Genomic DNA, 18,169 nt, shown 5'->3' with positions numbered 1-18,169 from the left:
AAGCAGCATCCAGCACAATGACTTCCTTGTAATGCATATTTATTAAATAAATGATCAAGGCAGTATTGTATGGTGTATAACTTCTACCAACCTCAAAAACCCACTTAGTAGCTGAATGAATTAAAGAGAGACTGAAAGTAAAAGGAAGCTCATTTAAAGTGTCTCTGCAATCTAGGTACAGGATGTTGAAAGCCTGACCCATGAGTAGGAGGAAGTATAGGGTGAGACCTGAGAAATATTACTTAGGAATAATTGGTAGGACTTCATGACAGATAAGCTCTACAAGGTGGAGATGAAACAAATAAATGGTCCCAAAGCTTGTGGATGGCTAAAAGAATGGTCATGCTTTTGTAGTATTCCCAAATACTGAGAAATAAAGTATTTCCAAATAGAATTCCCAGAACTTCCTGCTACTCACTAGCTGGTTAACCAAAAAGACTTCATCTCTCCAAACCTCAATGTCTTCAGGGAATACTGCCTACCTTGAGGAGTTGCTTTGAAATTTAAGGAAAAAAATGTGGGAGGAGAAAAAAGCCCAGTGCCTAGCAATTTGTGGGACTTTAGAAGACAACTGTGTCCTTTGTTATAGGCATTTCACGATACACTGTGATTTATTTAAAGTATATGACTTACCCCATTCTGAGTCCTTCTAGGGTATGAACCATGTCTTCATCAAATTCGTATCCCAGTCCCCAGTTCAGTGCCTACAGCATAAAGGGGGCTCCTTAGTATTTGTGGTATACTGGTGAAGTTCCTACCATTTCATACGATTTCAGTGAAATACTTACCACATAACATCATCTGAATTCGAAACCAGAAGATTGACTAAAGGATCATAGGATTAGTATGTGGAACTAGTATGTTATATGAGACTTCAGCAATAAATGGAATTTGCTGAATATTTCAGAGTTGGTCCAGCCACATGTGATAAAATTGGTTTTTTAGAATCTTTATATTTTTTTCTATATTTAATTTTTTTGACCTGCAGAGTTTCTTTGGGTATAAAAACTGGTTTCTTGGATCAATTTCAAAACTGACCTATCAGGACATGAAAGACATTTGTTGTTTTTACCTGCTCAGCATCTAGTTTTCTTTTAAGAATCCATCTCTTCACCAAATTAATCATGCAAGTAGGGTACAATAGACCCCCACCCTTGCTGTTAGGATGGCCACATGACCCAGGCTTAGCCAAACTAGAGCATTCCATCCAACTAGCTACAGTGACTTATCCAGATAGGTACATGTGTACCAACCCAGGTCCTTTTTAGCCACTGGGGATCACCTCCAGGATTATTGCTGCAACTACTATGAAAGAGATACTTTCCCCCACTGGAGTTGCTGAGTTCAGCAGATAAAGGCTGGGATGTGAAACTACCAGGTTGGGAATGCTTGCCTGAGAGTAAAATCAGTGTTTTGCAAAGAAAAGCTGAGGTGGCTTTCAGATCCAACCATACCTGATCTCCAAATGAATTTTTCATTTAAGTGAAGTAAGTTCCCCCAATATGTTTAAGCCAATTAGTGGTTGGATTTCTATCACTGACTCCATAAACAATCAAAACAAATTCCAAATTGGGAAAGAAATTGTAAGTAAAAGACCCCAACAAGAGTGATTAGCTGAGAGGATCTAGGAGGAGGTTTTCAAGGAGACCTATCAATACTAAGCTGAGAGGCTGATCTGCATTCTTCGTGGGTGATTGCACAGCTGCTGGTAAATCGCTGCTCACATTTTGAGACTGGTTGTGTGTCTGTTAAAGCCAGAGACCAAATGGTCAGGAATTGAAAGAGATCATATACATTTATAAGAAAAATTTAATCTCCTACTGAACATAGTCCCTCAGAAAGCAGAAAGAGAAGAAAATATATCACTAAAATAGACCCTTTCTGACTGAGGCCAACAAACCAAGAGAACTGAAAGTCACAACCTGGCAAGTTTTAAGGACGAAATATGCAAACTTTTCTCCATCAGGGTAAAGTTAGTGCAAGAAAATGAAAGGAAAACATAACCAAGGAGATAAGAGTGAAGCCTCACAGAGTCTTGAGCCCCACATCTCTTCCAAACTCCCCTTAAGTCTGGCATATCTGATTGAAGAAAAATGGCCGTCAACCTTCAGCAAAACGCCATCCCCTGAGCTGCAACCTGGGGGCAAAAGGGGCATATTAGCTGTGACCTCCACCCCAGGAAATTGTTCTGAATAGCCCTGAAGAGGCCCAGGGAGAAGTCATTTAAGCTGAGGGCTAAGGGCATGAACAAATCATCAAGATCCGTTACTCAAAGATGAAAATCGCTAGGCTCTGAGTAAATTCAAATTATCTCCAGCTTTGATTGTGGAGTTAATCAAATGCAAATAAACACAAAACTTTTACCTGGCAAACAAGGGACTGTGACAGCTGAACCCCCAATTAAAAGTGGCCTGTTACATTGGCAAAGCCCCTGAAATATCGTCCTTAATGACCAGCTTAGATGTGGTCACAAAGGACAAAAGCTAAGAAAGACCACTGTTGCGACCAGAATCTGGGGAGGCCACACTAGGAACACACACCTCCGGCAGGGTAAGGAGTTCCTGCGTCTTGTGGTCAACAGGATTTTCTCATGTGCTATGGATAATGGCATAGCCCACCCCACCATGTGTGGGTTCCCTTTTCCGGATGAGATTAATTGCAGTTATCTGTCATTATATTTGTTGGGGAAGGTTAACTATATCATACAGATAGTCAGATTTTGAGTAGCTATGCCCAGTCCTGACTGAGGGCAATGCAAATCTTCCCAACATCTGACTTGTAGGACCCAGCAATTATATCAGTCTTTGAGCTTCCTTAAGGGAACTGGTTAAGTCACCAACTGGTGGGAACAAAGAATGTCCTAGTTAGCAAGACCCAAAGTACAGGAACAGAGATTTTGATTTTTACCTTTCCCCTTTTCCCTCTAACTCACCCTCCCTGAGAAATGCAACTGCTCCTGATATGAAGCATCCTGTGTCTAGCTGCACTTATCCCTTCCTTGTCTTTGTTCCTCAACCAATCATTGGGTGTCTTTGTTGACTCATTTTGTTTCTGTAACGCTGCTGTCAGCCTGTCCATTCAGTTAACTCACTCACCCTCCAAAATCCTCTTCCCTTCTTTTAATCCAAGGCAGACAAGCCTCCCCCTCATGCCTGAGAATGTACCTCTTATCTGTTTCTCTTATTCCTGGCTGCCTTATTCAGGACAGCTGACAGCTTTACAAAATAGCTTCTGTCTCTCACAGATTCCTCATCAAAGGAACCTGGGGGGATTTGGGAGCACTTCTCAGAATGAGAGAGCAAAAGGGAGCCTGACCCATGCAAAATACTGAGGGACAATATACTTTGCCTACTTGTTCTATCTACTCATGAAGGACAAGACTGTGTGGGTTTTTAAATCCCCTAGGTCAGTTTAATCATCAAATCCCTAACAGTAAATACATGATTGGTGTAGAATTCAGAAGTGTTCATTTTTGCCATCAGGATTCACTTCATTCTCTTTTAATAACCTCCATAAAATTAATACCTATTAATAATAGATTTGTTTGGTGATTTGAAGACTAAAGGAAATATGTGGAGTCACGTCTTACCCAAAGGTTAAGTTCTGAACGTATCACAAAGCTTAAATACTTTATAAATTTTAAGAGTCTAGTCAACAAAAAAATTACATCACCTTCTGACCAAAAACTTTGATATTCCCATTACCTCCAGAACAAGATGTAGTTCTTAAGCCCTCCATGAATTCCACCCTACCTATCTTCCCACTACTCACCATCTTTCATTCCAGTTTGTGCCACAGCTCAACCAGATAGGATATACCCCCAAAGGGCTGTATTCATTCCCACCACTGTGCCTTTGCTCGTGCCATTCCCTGTACCTACAGTGCTGTTCCCTCTGTATATGCTGCTGAAATGCTATCTGCTCTTTGAAGCAGTGCTTTTCAAACTTTGATGTGCCTGCAAATCTCAGGGGATCTTGTTAAAATGCTAATTCTGATTCAGTACATCTAGGGTAGGGTCTAAGATGCTGCATTTCAAACAAGGCATGCCATTGCTGTCCCTCCATAGCTGCTCTCCAAGTAGCTAGGCTTTAGAGCTTATTCCGAGGTCAGCTCTTTGGGGAAGCGTTCTCTCACTGCCTCAGCTGTGCAGCATCTCCCCTACCATGCTTATTAGGCTTACCTCATTTAGCCATTCTGCCTTACTTTGGAGCTAGGCTTCAAAATAAAATTATGATGTGGCACAATTATTCTTGTAAGCTTAGTTGTATACTTTAATGTCATAACAAGAGTACATCATACTTTGAGAAATCACAACAGTGTCATGCTCAAAGTGGTTGTTGTTTAATGAGTGTAGATGATTAAGGCTAGACTGGATAAGCCAGCATCACTACAGAGTACTTCCCTTAAAGGGGCATGTTTATAATAGACCCAGACCGGGTTTCATGGCAACCACCTGGACGCTGGATAGAGCAGTGCTTATGAGTGCAGATGGATGACCTGGGTTTGAATCCTGGCACAATCGTGTCCTAATGATAGGACTTAGAACACGTCACCTAAATTTTCTAAGTCTGAGTTTTGTTCTCTTTTATAAAATAACAATAATACTACTTTTTAGAACTACTGTAAGATGTAAATGAGATGGTGTTTATAAAGTGTTTAGCACTGTGCCTGTTGAATAGTAAGTGCTCTGTCATAAACATGAACTTTTATCGTTAGCTGCAGTGACAGTTCTTTAAGGTTGCCATGAAAATTCTAACACAGATTTTAGATTCCTTCCATCATTGTAGGGCTGCTCTTGAACACTTCCACTGTGACTCCACTACTCTCTGTAGGCTGAACAGTCATCACAAATACAGCCTGTAAGGGTTAATAACGGACAGTTATTGCCTTGTTCTTGTATGTTAAAGCTAAGAAGATGCCAATTCCAACTCTAGAAACTGACATAAAAGATTTCTAACATGTAGTCTATAAGGTTACCACAGCAACCGCTAGATGTCATCTTTAGAATGTCCCTCTACTTCACATCCTTTTTCAGTAGTAGGAGCTGTAAAGTATATACATTCGCCCATCTACTAAATAACTGGCTCACATACAGTTTTAAGAGTAATTATAACCATTTATGCATCAACATAACAACTACAGCATATATTTTAAAATGCACATAGGGACAAGACTTCCTCAATATTTAATTTCTATATTTTAAAATTTATCTGTTAGTGTAGCCTTTTTCTTTAAAATTAGTGAATTGCAATTAAACTTGCTTATATATACATACATATATGTGTGTATATATATTTAAAAAATAAAAATATTTGCAAATATTGTTTATTCTTCTTTTGAATGTCACTTATTTTTTTCCTCTTAGTAAATTTTTTAACAGTTGCTTGGGATTCTACCCTGTGCCTATATCATAATTTAACTCTCCCTTTGCTGTCGAACACTGCATTTGTTGGGATTCGATTTGGCTATTTGTGACAGGAAATTTAAAATACAGTTGCTTAAACTAGATTGAAGTTTAAATTCCTTCATGTAAAATAAGACTCCAGGCTTGCATGGTGATTCCCACGGTGCCAGGACCCAGAGTCCTTGTGTCTCACTGTTCCATCATCCTTAGAGGGTTACCCCATGTTCCAACATGTGTACTTCAAGTCCAGTCATCACATTCCAATTCAGTAGGCTGGAAGAAAAAAAGGTCAAAGCAAACCTCCCTGTAAGGCAAGTTCTTAGAAGTCACATACGATATTTTGAATGACCACAAACGAGCTGTAAAGGAGGGTCAAGATATGAAATGCGTTACTGGGCAACCACGTACCCAACTACAAACCAGGATTCCTATTGCTAAGGAAGAAGAGATGAGAATGAAAGGAAAACAACAGTCTCTGACACAGACATTGAACTTGTTTTCAATTTTTTGCTATTGTGAATAATGCTACATGCTTGTGCACACAGCCATATGCACATCTCTAATAATTGCCTTGGGATAAATTCCCAGAAGGAGAATTGCTCAGTCCAAGAATATGCCAAGAGTTTTGATACATATTGCCAACTGGCTCTCCAGAAATATTGCACCAATTTCTACTCTCATTAGAAATGCAGGTTTTGGGGAGAAAATGCTGTTATAAGATTTAATTTAATTTGACTGTTCAAAGATTCCAAACCTCCTGCAAGGAAGATAAAAATCCCCACATCTTCGGGAAGCTAGTGATTGAGAAGATTTCAGAAAAAACTCAGTGCCAACTGAAAAAGCCTTTTTCTATCTAATAGCATCAAAGGAAATGCAATTTAAGGCCTAGCAACAGAAAGGACATTATTAGCTTTGGTTATTGAAAATATTTTCAAAAGGACGCATAAAAAGAGAAATGGCATAGTATAGTGGAAAGGTTATTGGATTTAGTGCCAAAATATCTGAGTTTGAATCCCAGTTTCCACTTTACTGTGACTCTAGACAAGATGTTTAAAACCTCTCTGAGGCTCTTTTACTTTAATATGAAGATGGGGTAATTAATGCCTCTCTCTCCTGCCTTTGTAAAATTTAAATTTGTTAATGTGAAAAGGTTTAATCATAGTTGTATTTGAGTTAAAAGTCATGTTCTCAAATTTTATATTTTTATTCAATATTTCATATTCCTCACAACTGATTGGAGATGAAAAATAATTCCTTTTTCTTCAGTAAGAGGACCATTCAATGAGGCATTCCTGAAGGCTTTATTTTTCTCACTGTTTTTTGTTATTTTTATTGATAAAGGGTGGTTCTTTTTTAATCAGCTTTTACATACAATGAAATGCATATATTTTAGGTGTATAGCTCAGTGAGTTTTGGCAAGGGTATACACCTGTATCTATTGCCACCACAGTTAAGATGTAGATAGAATATTTCCATCATCCCAGAAAGTTCCTTTAGTGCCACTTAGTAGTCAATCCCACTCCAGGCAACTCCTGATCTGAATCCTATCACTGTATGTTACTTTTACCAGTTTTTAAATTTCATATAAATGGAATCATACAACATGTTCTCTTTTGTGTCTTTCTTCTTTCACTCTGTATAGTATTTCTGAAATGCATCCATGTTGTTCCATGTATTCCATTTTTGTTTGCTTGTTGTTTGTTTTGTTGTAGAGTAGCATTCTATTGTATGAATATACTACCTATGTTTATTATTCACCTGTGTAGACATTTAAATTGTTTACAGTTTTTAGCTCTTAGGAATAGAGCAGCTATGAACATTTGTATACAAGTATTTTTGTGGACATATTCTTTATCTTGAAGAGAGGGGGGTAAATACTTATGAGTACAATTGCTGGAGTATACAGTAATTGTATGCTTAATTGTATAACTGTCAAACTATTTTCCATCATGACGTGCAATTTTACATTCCACCAGCAGTGTGTGAGCCTTCCAGTTGCGCCACATCCTTCCTGGCATTTTCTATTTACAGTCTTTTAAACTCATTACATGCCCGTATAAGTAAAGTGATATCCTACCATGGTTTTAATTTTCATTTCCCTGATGGATAACGATGTTGAACATCTTTTCATGTCCTTATGGACCATTTCTATATTTTCTTGGTGCAGTGTTTGTTCAAATATTTTTCCTGTTGTAATGAATTATCTTCATCTTAACATGTTACTAAAGTGCAAAATTCTTTGTGAAGTGCTAAGTCTTTTGCCATTTTTAATGAGTTGTTTGATTCTTATTGTCGAGTTGTAAGGGTATTTTGTATATTCTGATCACAAGTTATTGGTCAGAAATATCCATTGTATTTTTTTCAGTCTATGATTGCCTTTAATAATGTACTTTGAAGATTTTTATTTTGATGAAGTTCAGACTATCCTCTTTTGAGTTGATGATTAGTCCTTTTTGTGTCCTGTCTAGAAAATCTTTTTCTATTCTACCTTGACACAGATTTTCTTTTACTCTGTTTTCTAGACATTTGATAGTTTTAGCTTTGACATTTAGATCTATGATCCATTTTAATTTAATTTTTCTGTGTGGCATAGAGTAGGGCTAAATATTTATTTTTTTCAAAAGGTTATCAAGTTTTTTCAGTATCATTTGTTGAAAAAAGTGTCCCTTTTCTATTGAATCATCTTGTTGCCTTTGTCAAAATGAATTGATCATATATATGTGGCTCTATTTCTCAATTCTGTTTTATTCCATTGATTATATGTCAGCCCTTCTGATAATTTCATACTTGATTCCAATAGGATTGATTACTGTTGCACTTAGAGTAAGTTATAAAGCCAGATAGTATAAGTCCTTCACTTTATTTCTCTTGTTTAAAATTACTTTGATTATTCCAGGTCTTTTGCATTTGTGTGCAAACGTTAGAATCAGCCTCTCAATTTCTACCAAAAAAAAAAAGTGGTTAGGATTTAAAAAATAGTTGGGATTGCATTAAATCTATATCTTAATTTAGAAAAAAATGAATGTCTTAACAATATTGAGATTGTCAGTCCATAAACATGATATATCTCTTTATTTAAAATTTTTAAAATTTCTCTGAGTTGTTTGTTGTTCTCAATATGAAAGACTTATGTCTTTTGTTATATTTATTTTAAAGCACTTTATGTTTTTTGATGCCACACTAAATACTATTTTTTAAATAATTGTTTGTTGCTAATATATGGGAATAAAGGGTTTTTTTAATTGGATGTATCCTGGGGCATTACTAAATTTATTCATTAATTCCAATTGGGTTTTTTTGTTTGTATTTTGTAGCCTTCTTGACTTTTCTAAATAGATAATCATGGCATTTGTGAACTGAGACAGGCTCACATCTGCCTTCTCATCTTTATTTCTTTTATTCCTTTTTCTTGCTTTATTCCACTGGCTAGCACTTCCAGTATAGCATCAAATAAAAGCAGTGAGAGAAGACATCCTTGCCATGTTCCCAGTCTAAGAGAAAAGCATTCAGTGTTTCACTATTAACTATGATATTTGCTATAGATATATTGAATAACCTCTGTATTGGTTTTAGACATTCATTTTTATTCTTAATTTGCTAATAGATTTTATCATATGTGGGTGTTAAATTTTGTTAATTTTTTCAGTTTTTATTGAGAGATTATCATATGATTATATTCTCCTATATTTTGTTAGGGTAGTTAATTACATAAATTGGTTTTCAAATGTTAAACTAGTTTTGTATTCCTAAGACCAGCCTGATTTGTGCATAAGATCTCACCTTTTTTTTTAGATACCACTGGTTTTGATTTGCTAAAATTTTTAATTTTTGCATCTATGTTAATGAAAGATATTAGTTTATTAATTTTTCTTCTTGTGATGCCCTTGACAGGCAATTTAATTACTGGATAGTAAATTTGAACTTTTTAGCCTGTGAAAAGCCCTATTGTTTCTCATTCCTCCAGCTTAGTGTACTCAACCTCCAAACTGTGTCTCCCCTGCAAATCTTGTCAAAGCTTGGTTTTCTAGGCTTTATCAAGGTAGGTTCAGAGTAGGACCTACCGCAAGACATGATCCTTTATTCTAAAGTGTGATATTTCTGGTGCCTCAGATGATTGCCTGGGGTGTTGATATGATCTGGCTCTGTGTCCTCACCCAAATCTCATCTTGAATTGTAATTCAAATTGTAATCTGAATTGTAATCCCCAGGTGTTGGGACAGGGACTTGTGGGAGGTAATTAGATTGTGGCAGCAGTCTCCCCATGCTGTTCTCATTATAGTGAGTTCTCATGAAATCTGATAATTTTATAAGGGGCTTTTACCCTCTTTGTTCAGTACTTCTCCTTCCGGCTGCCATGTGAAGAAGAACCTGTTTTCTTCCCTTTCCAACATGATTGTAAGTTTCCTGAAGCCTCCTCAGCCATGCAGAACTGACAGTCAATTAAACCTCTTTCCTTTATAAATTACCCAGTCTCAGGTATGTCTTTATCAGCAGTGTGAGAATGAACTAATACAGGTATTCATAAGAACTCTCTCCTCAGGCTGGGTCAGAGCCCCAGCATCTTCCAGTGATGTTCTATCTGGTATTTCTGTTCTAACTCTGAGTCCGATAGTAGCATGCCCTGTATGATCTTGTCCCACACCTTTGCATCTCAGTCCTCAGTCAAGAACGCGTGGGAACTCCTATAAAGATTTCTTTCTCCATCTCTCATGACCCAGCACCATTCTTTCCTCCTCACTGCCCCATATGCAGCTACGCATCACCGGAGCAGGCCTAATCTCTTATCCTGCCTCTTCAGCTCAGCTGGACCATCGTGTTTTGCATGAACTCCAGCTTCTTGTGCCACAGCTGGAAAATTAGGCAGAGAGTGAGGTGAACATTGAGAGAGTCTCTCCCTTCTCTTGGGAATCATGCTGCTTGTTTGATACCTGAAAACAGTTGCCTCATGTATTTGTCCAGTTTTAGAATGATTTATGACAAGAAGTGGAAGTCCTCATGGCTTTGTTTTATATGAACTCTTTGACCTGTGGCTGTCAGAGGGAAGGTTTCAGAAGCTTTAGTACAATTATACAATTGATTTTTTATTGTATCAAAGTAGTGTCGAAAGCAGGAAGGTTGCAGGTATTATATGGACATTCGGGAAAAAATCTTCCGTGTTTTTCAGTCAGTTTTAGATCTTGTCTTCTTACCTTTTCCCAAGAACTCTCTCTATTCTCATAGTATTCCATGATTTTTTTTTTTTTTTTTTTTTTTTTTTTTTTTTTGCTGGTAGCCACATGCTGAATCAACAAGAAAAGACCAGAACAGTTGTTCCTTGTCACATTCTGAAAGGGAAAAGGAAGCAGGAAGTCCACCTGTGTTTCTTCACTGAGAGTGATTAGGACTCAACTAGTTAGCTGAGTTTTTCCTGGAACTAAGTGTGCTTGACCAGAAAGATGAGTATGAAGGAGCTCCTTGGTAAATCTGGGAAGCAAGAGACCTGTCCATAGGAACTAGACACAAATCCTTAGTTCCAACTTCAATTCGGAAAATGGTGGAGGAGATCACCACTGTCTTTCCTTCCATCAACTTGCCCTTCATAATGTCCCTCCCCAACTTCCAAATCTTTTTCTTATTGTGTCAAGTATCTGTTGCAGTGAATCAAACCAATATTTACTGGCTTAAGTAACCAACATTTTATTTGCTCTGATTCTGTGGGTCAGCAGTTTGGGCTGAGCTCAGCTGGGTGGTATCTTTTCTGGTCTCACCTGGGGTCACTCACGTTGCCACAGTCATCTGTCAGCTTAAATGGTGTTTGTTAGTCTAAGCCTCACTCACAAGTCTGGTGGGTGGTGCTGGCTGTCATTTGGGCTGTATGTCACCAGGAGGCCAGAAGTCTTCTCCTAATAGTGGCTATGATCCAAAAGTAACAAGAGATAGGGTAAACGCTAATGAGCAAGCATTTGTTGAGCTTCTGTTTGTCTCACATTTGCTAATGTCCCATTACCATCAAAACAAGTCGCATGGCTCAGCCTAGAGTTAATGTGGGAGAGGATTAATAGAGGATGTAGATTCAAGGAGGTGTGATTTATTAATGCCATTATTATAATAATCTATCACATTTATTGAGATATCTATTCATGTACCTAAGCCTTCATGCATTTGTGCTATCCTTCTGCTGCAATTTTTCAGTATCACAATGTTCTCCTTTAACAGAGGATACAACAGTGTGTAAAATCAGGAAGATGGACTAGTGAGTCCTAAGGTCTTTCTGCTTAAACAATTTGAGTCCAGGGCTCCATTCCCAAAAGTGTAGCTGATATTTACCTGGCATGCACAGGTGCAGAGCTACTGGCTGTTTATAGCAAGCCTCCATTTTGATTGGAGTACTTATAATATAGGGTTGGTAAATATTTAGAATATCAACCCTGCCTATATATGTTGGTTTCTTGTAACACACTAATCTAATCCAAGTCTGATAAATACCCTAGGCATAATTCATAGACTCATGGACTCTCTAACACATTTCCAAACCCTTCAGATTGCACATGAAGAAGCAGTCCCAGAAAGACCAAGTGATTTTCTTTAATTACGTCATAGGACAAGAAGATGGGAGAAGCAAGCTTGGAATCCAGACCTTTCCACTGTTGGGCCAATATGCTCTTTTTCATTTATTTGTTTGAGACAGAGTCTTGCTCTGTCACCAGGCTGGAGTGTAGTGGCGTGATCTTGGCTCACTGCAACCTCCACCTCCTGGGTTCAAGCAATTCTCGTGCCTCAGCCTCCTGAGTAGCTGGGATTACAGGCATGTACCACCACATCCAGCAAATTTTTGTTTTTTTAGTAGAGATGGGGTTTCACTTTGTTGGCCAGGACAATATGCTCTTAGTAAAGCATCCCAGTTGATTTTCATGAGATTCAGTCCTGCCTTTATGCACTTGAGTCTCTCACACTGCTGTTTTACTTTATATATTTAAGATCTGCATTACAGTCACAGATTTTAAATGTAAACTTTCCAAATTGATCAACAGGAGGAAGAAGATGTTTGAGATTTCCTTCCTCTAGTCTTTAAAGAGTTTGATAGGAACGCATTTTGTCACAGTAATCCTGCCCCATGGTTTAGGAATGTGTGGGAATGAGGAGGGAGTGTTATTCTAAGGATGGATGGAAAAACTTATTTCTGAATTCTCTCACTCATAATTTCATCCAGAGCATCCCTGAGCGCTGATTCCACCAAGTGACCCTGATAACAAGGAATTTCAGCGCCTCCATCATTGCTTTAACATGGCAGTCACCTTCAGAAATGTTTTCATTCTGATTTAGTTACCTACTAATATGTGCCTCAGAACCACTTTAGTTTCAGCATTTTAGGATCTGGGATGTTTTCCCCCAAAGCAATCACTTTGTAGTAGGTTTGATCTGTCCTCCAAAAGAGCATTCAAATTGGGTTCTATAGTAGGTTAAAAGGCAGGACACTGAAAATAGAACTGAACTGTCTTTTGCATCATATAAAATCCAAGTGAGTCTTTCAGAACAAACAAAAGTATACCTGAAAAAGAAAACTTGCTCTGCTGTCAAAAGCCTGGGGATATTTGGGGCTGCTCAGACCAGGACCTTATGATTTAATGTGTTCTAGCCTAACCACACATTTTACAGGTATATAGTCATGAGAACTCTATGCAACTACAGATCACTAATAAGTCTATACAGGAAGACATTAGAAATCCAAATTCATCTTTAGCAAGTGAAGAAGAGTGTGCTAACAGGAGGAAATATAAACAGAGCATGGAGAGAAATTCATAAGAAAGGTACTAACACACCAATTCAAACTCTTGTCAGACATCTCTTTAGAGCTCCTGTCAGCAGGAAGCCAATTACTTAAGAAAGAATGAAGTTTGTTTTATGAGCACAATATTACAAATGCAGCCCCTTCATCCTAACATCAAGGAAACATTTTGCATTTCCAATAGAAGCCAGCAGTGTTTTGCAGCTGATGAGGTGGTAGTTCGTCTTGGAGATTAAAGCTATGGTAGGGATATGGGAGGAATAAATGAGCTCCTTAACTCCCTAAATTTAGCTCTTGTGATTAATCTATGACACTTAATTTGTGTTAACCCGCTATGTTAGACTATGGTCCTCAGAGCACAGTAACTAATGCCATCACATAACTCTTGACCTCATGGGCTTCTTAAGGTCTCTAGTATGACAAACCTTTAATGTTTTTGGCATTGGAAACGTATTACCTTCATCAGAGGGATGGAAAGAGAAGCACAGAGCATCACCCTCCATTTCATTACTTACTGGCATGATTACTATTATTTAATAATGTAATATCTTCTACAAAGGAACAACCTTTTGCAAGTTTACCCACTTAAAAAAAATGTTTTCATTAAAAGACCATCTTTGTCCTTATTCCGCACACAGAAACATCTAGTATCTAGTTTGTCTCATTTTGTTCTATCCCTTTCCTTCATATTCAAGGAAACAGATAGCAGGATTCTTAATTATTATGCACAGTGTGCTTGGTTAAATACTGGTGTAAAGTGCTTCACTGTGCTCTTAAAACTCGGCCAAATTGTATCCACAGAAAAGTAACATTTTATATCAATCAGAAGAAGAAAAAGCCCGGGGATCCCAGTCCTTTGGGAGGCCTTGGGGGTGGGGCAGGGTGGTCGCCTGAGGTCAGGATTTCAAGACCAGTCTGGCCAATGTGGTGAAACCCCATCTCTACTAGAAATATAAAAATTAGCCCGGCATGACCGTGGGTTCCTGTAATCTCAGCCACTCGGGAGGCTGAGGCAGGAGAATCACTTGACCCCAGGAGGCGGAAGTTGCAGTGAGCAGAGATCACGCCATTGCACTCCAGCCTGGGCTACAGAGCGAGACTCTGTCTCAAAACAAAAGAAGATGAAAGGACTCAGGCCATTTTACAGATCTTTGGGGTGATAGAAATATCACTTTTACACCTGAGCATAACATTCAATATTTTTAATATTATTATTATTATTTGTCCCAGAAAGCTACTCTAAATTGTCCATTTGATCTATAAGACACTCAACCACAAAACAAACAGTTTTAAAGCCCTACCATGACATTTCTGCATCACAGATACACAATTCCCTGAAATTTTAACAGAAAGAGAATGAAAAAGAAAGAATCTACTTCATTTCCTTGGGCCAGCCACTTGACTCCTACAGTATTCATTTTAGCACAATATTTGTTCATCTTCTAAAGCCTAAGTAAGTTCTAATTTCTATTGTGATTTCTTCTTTGACCCATGGTTTATTTAGAAGTATACTGCTTAATTTCCAAACACTTAGGGATTTTCTAGTTACCCTTTTTATTACTAATTTTTAGCTTAATTTTACCGTGACCAAAGAACATGCCCTGTATAAACCTTATGCGTGGAAATTCACTAGGACTTCTCTTAAGTTCCACTGTCGTTGTTGGATGTAGTGTTTTATGTACGTCAATTGAGTTAGAATGTTGGATATGTTGTTAAATTATTCTATATCCTTAATATTTTTTTTCTCTGCTTATTCAATCAGTCATTGAAAGAGGTTTATTAGAATTACCTAAAACTATAATGAATTTATCTTTTTCTCTTTTTTTGTTCTGTCAGTTTCACTTAATAAATATTGAGGCTTGTTATTACATCCCTGCAATGTTGTCATGTCAGTATTACTCCCTGGCAGATTAACCATTTTATTATTCTAAAATATCCCTCTATTAATTCTTCTCATTTAATATCTATTAATATCTCAATATTTATTAATATCTTAATATCAATTGCCTTAATATTTATTTGGTCTGTTATGAATTTAACAAAACAGCTTTGTTTTGATTAATGTTAGCAAGAAATATCTTTGTCATCCTTTTACTGTCAACCTTTTTGCATTTTCATTTTTTAAGTTGTTTACTATAAGCAAAATAAAGATTTTTAATCTAGTTTAACTTTACTTGTCTTTCAACTAGAATATTTAGTCTTTTCATTTAATGCATTTACTGATATAGATGGGTCTAAATCTACCATCATGCAGTACATCTTCCTTTTTCCCCCAACATGTTCCATATTTCCTTTGCTCTCATTGTTGCCTTATTTTGTTTCATTAAATATTTTGCATTTATTACCCCCTTTATTACCTTGTTCGTTTTACTATTCTTTTAGGGTTTACCCTAGAATAAAACATGCATTATTGACCTTTCCCATGACATAACAAAAAGACCTGAGGATAATTCTATTCCATTCCATTGATCTGTTCTCCAGCCTTTTCTGTTTTTGTCATGTGTCTATTCCATAGATATGTAAACCCCACAAAACATTATCATCATCATCATCATCATATACTTTCACTATTTATCTAGACTTACCCATATATTTATTTTTTGCATTGCTTTTCATTTTCATCCTGTTTCTGGCTGGATCTGTCTGAAGAACTCGCTCCAGTATTTACTATCATACAAGTCAGCTGGATAATAAAACTATCTCAGCTTTCGGTTTGCCTAAAGTTATTTAGTTTGCCTTACTTTTTAAATGATTTTTTACTGGGATGGAATTCTAGGTTAACAGTTTGTTTCTAAATCATTTCATTTTCTTCAGAAGTTTAAATAAATAATTTGAAGCAATTTTTTAACTTTGAATAAATAATTTGTTAGCTTCCATTGTTTCTTTAGAGTAGTCACATTACAGTTTTATTTTGACTTCTGTCTGCTTTTAAGACTTTTTTTTTCTTTGGTTTGCAGCAGTTGTACTATGATATGTATAGGTATGGTATGTTTTATATGTATCCTAGTAGAGATTTGTAGTGCTTCTGGACTCTGGGTATCTTTCATTATTTTTGGAGAATTCTTAGCCATTATCCCTTCAAACATGGCTTCTCTAGCAGAAATTGTATTGATAGGTTCTAAATGTACATATTGTTTGGCCTAGTCACCACATTCCATATTTCTCTTATGCTGAGATTTTCTTCTGGCTTATGTATTTATTTATTTATTTATTTTGGTCTGCTATTAAACCTATCTACGGAGTTAATATCAGTTGTTATTTTTCATTTCTAGAATTTCTTTTTGATTTATTAAAAAGTTATTATTCTCTTAAATTCTCCATCTTGCTTTTTATTTTCATCATGTTTATTAAGTTTGTGTCAGATAGTTCCATTACCTGGATCTCCTCTAAGTCTATTTTTACTGGGTTTTTTTTTTCTCCTGGTTTCCAGAAACATTAAGCTTTTCTCTAATTGCTTTAAACAGACTTTTAGAAAGTACATTTTGCATAGATGGTTTTAGTTCACCATTCTACCAGTGCCCTAGTAACTTTTTATTAAATGCAACACGTAAACTTTCATTTGAGAAGTCGTTTGGGATTCTGGATAACGTCAACTTCTCACAGGGTAAGGAAAGATCATCTTACCCTGACTTGAGAATGAACTGATATAAATCTGTGCTCAGCTTTGCTTGGCTGGTCTATTTCTAGTTCACCCTCACTCCTATGGAGTAGCCGATCCAAAGTCCTAGTTAAAACCCTGGAGGGTTTGCTATGCTCTCCCTCCTTGAGCTGGCTCTGAATTCCAATTTTTGCCCACTAGCCAATGAGACCACTGGGAGCTCTTTTGCCTTCTTGACCTTTCAGCCATCAATTTCTTCTTGATTTCTCAGTCTCTCTGCTGCTGCTTTGGAATTGGCAAATGCCTTAAAGGGAAAAGCAGCCCTGAAAATCATTTCCTCTGTGCACTTCTCTTCTCTCCAACACCTTGGCCACTAAAGTTCTAGTTGCTTTGGTAGACTTTCTACAAAATATATTTTGTTTAGATGTTTTTAGTTCACGATTGCCAGAAATAGACAGCCCCCGCCCCCTCAAAATACTTCTAACATGTTTAATATGCTATGCCAGCAGCAGCGGAAATTCGACAATTCCTGTAAAATACTAGATGTCTTGGGTTTACTAAAAAGGGCATTCATAGTTTCCTGGGTCAGATGGCTCCTATTTGGCCAAGCACAATTCTCAGCAGCACAGGAGAGTTGTGAGCTATTAGCAGCAACCACTTATGGCAGCTGCCAGATTGCTGCATTAGTTGAAAAAGAGGTCTAGAAGGGCCTCAATAGCATTGAGTACAACAGACAACCTGATCATTTCACTAGCACAGCTGCTATGGGGTAAATGTGTCCTCCAAAATTCATATGTTGATATTTAATCCCAATGTGATAGTATTAAGAGGTAAGGCCTTCAGGAGGTGATGGATGCTCTTATAAAAAGTGGTATGCGGGAACTGTTCCTCCCTTTTTGTCCTTCTGTCATGTCAGGATACAACATTAAAAGCGTCATCCTGGAGCAGAGACAGAGCCCTTGCTAGATACTGAATCTCCCAGTCCCTTGATCTTGGACCTCCCTGCATCTGGAAATATGATAAATAAATTTCTGTCTTATTTATAAGTTACCCAGTTTCAAGTATTTTTTTATAGTAGCACAAACAGACAAAGCAGCTTTTTAGCTAGGTCTTCCTTATTCCTTCGCCTGCCCCATGGCTAACTTCTTTTTCCTTTGAGATGGAGTCTTGCTCTGTCACTCAGGCTGGAGTGCAGTGGCATGATCTCAGCTCACTACAACCTCCGTCTCCCTGGTTCAGGCAATTCTCCTGCTTCAGACCCCTAAGTAAGTGGGATTACAGATGTACGCCACCACGCCAAGCTAATCTTTTGTATTTTTAGTAGAGATATGGTTTCACCATGTTGGCCAGGCTGGTCTCAAACTCCTGACCTCAAGTGATCTACCCACCTTGGTCTCCCAAA

This window comes from Papio anubis, chromosome 15 (assembly GCF_008728515.1).
Source record: "Papio anubis isolate 15944 chromosome 15, Panubis1.0, whole genome shotgun sequence".
NCBI classification, from domain to species: domain Eukaryota; kingdom Metazoa; phylum Chordata; class Mammalia; order Primates; family Cercopithecidae; genus Papio; species Papio anubis.
This window is presented reverse-complemented; position numbering follows the sequence as displayed.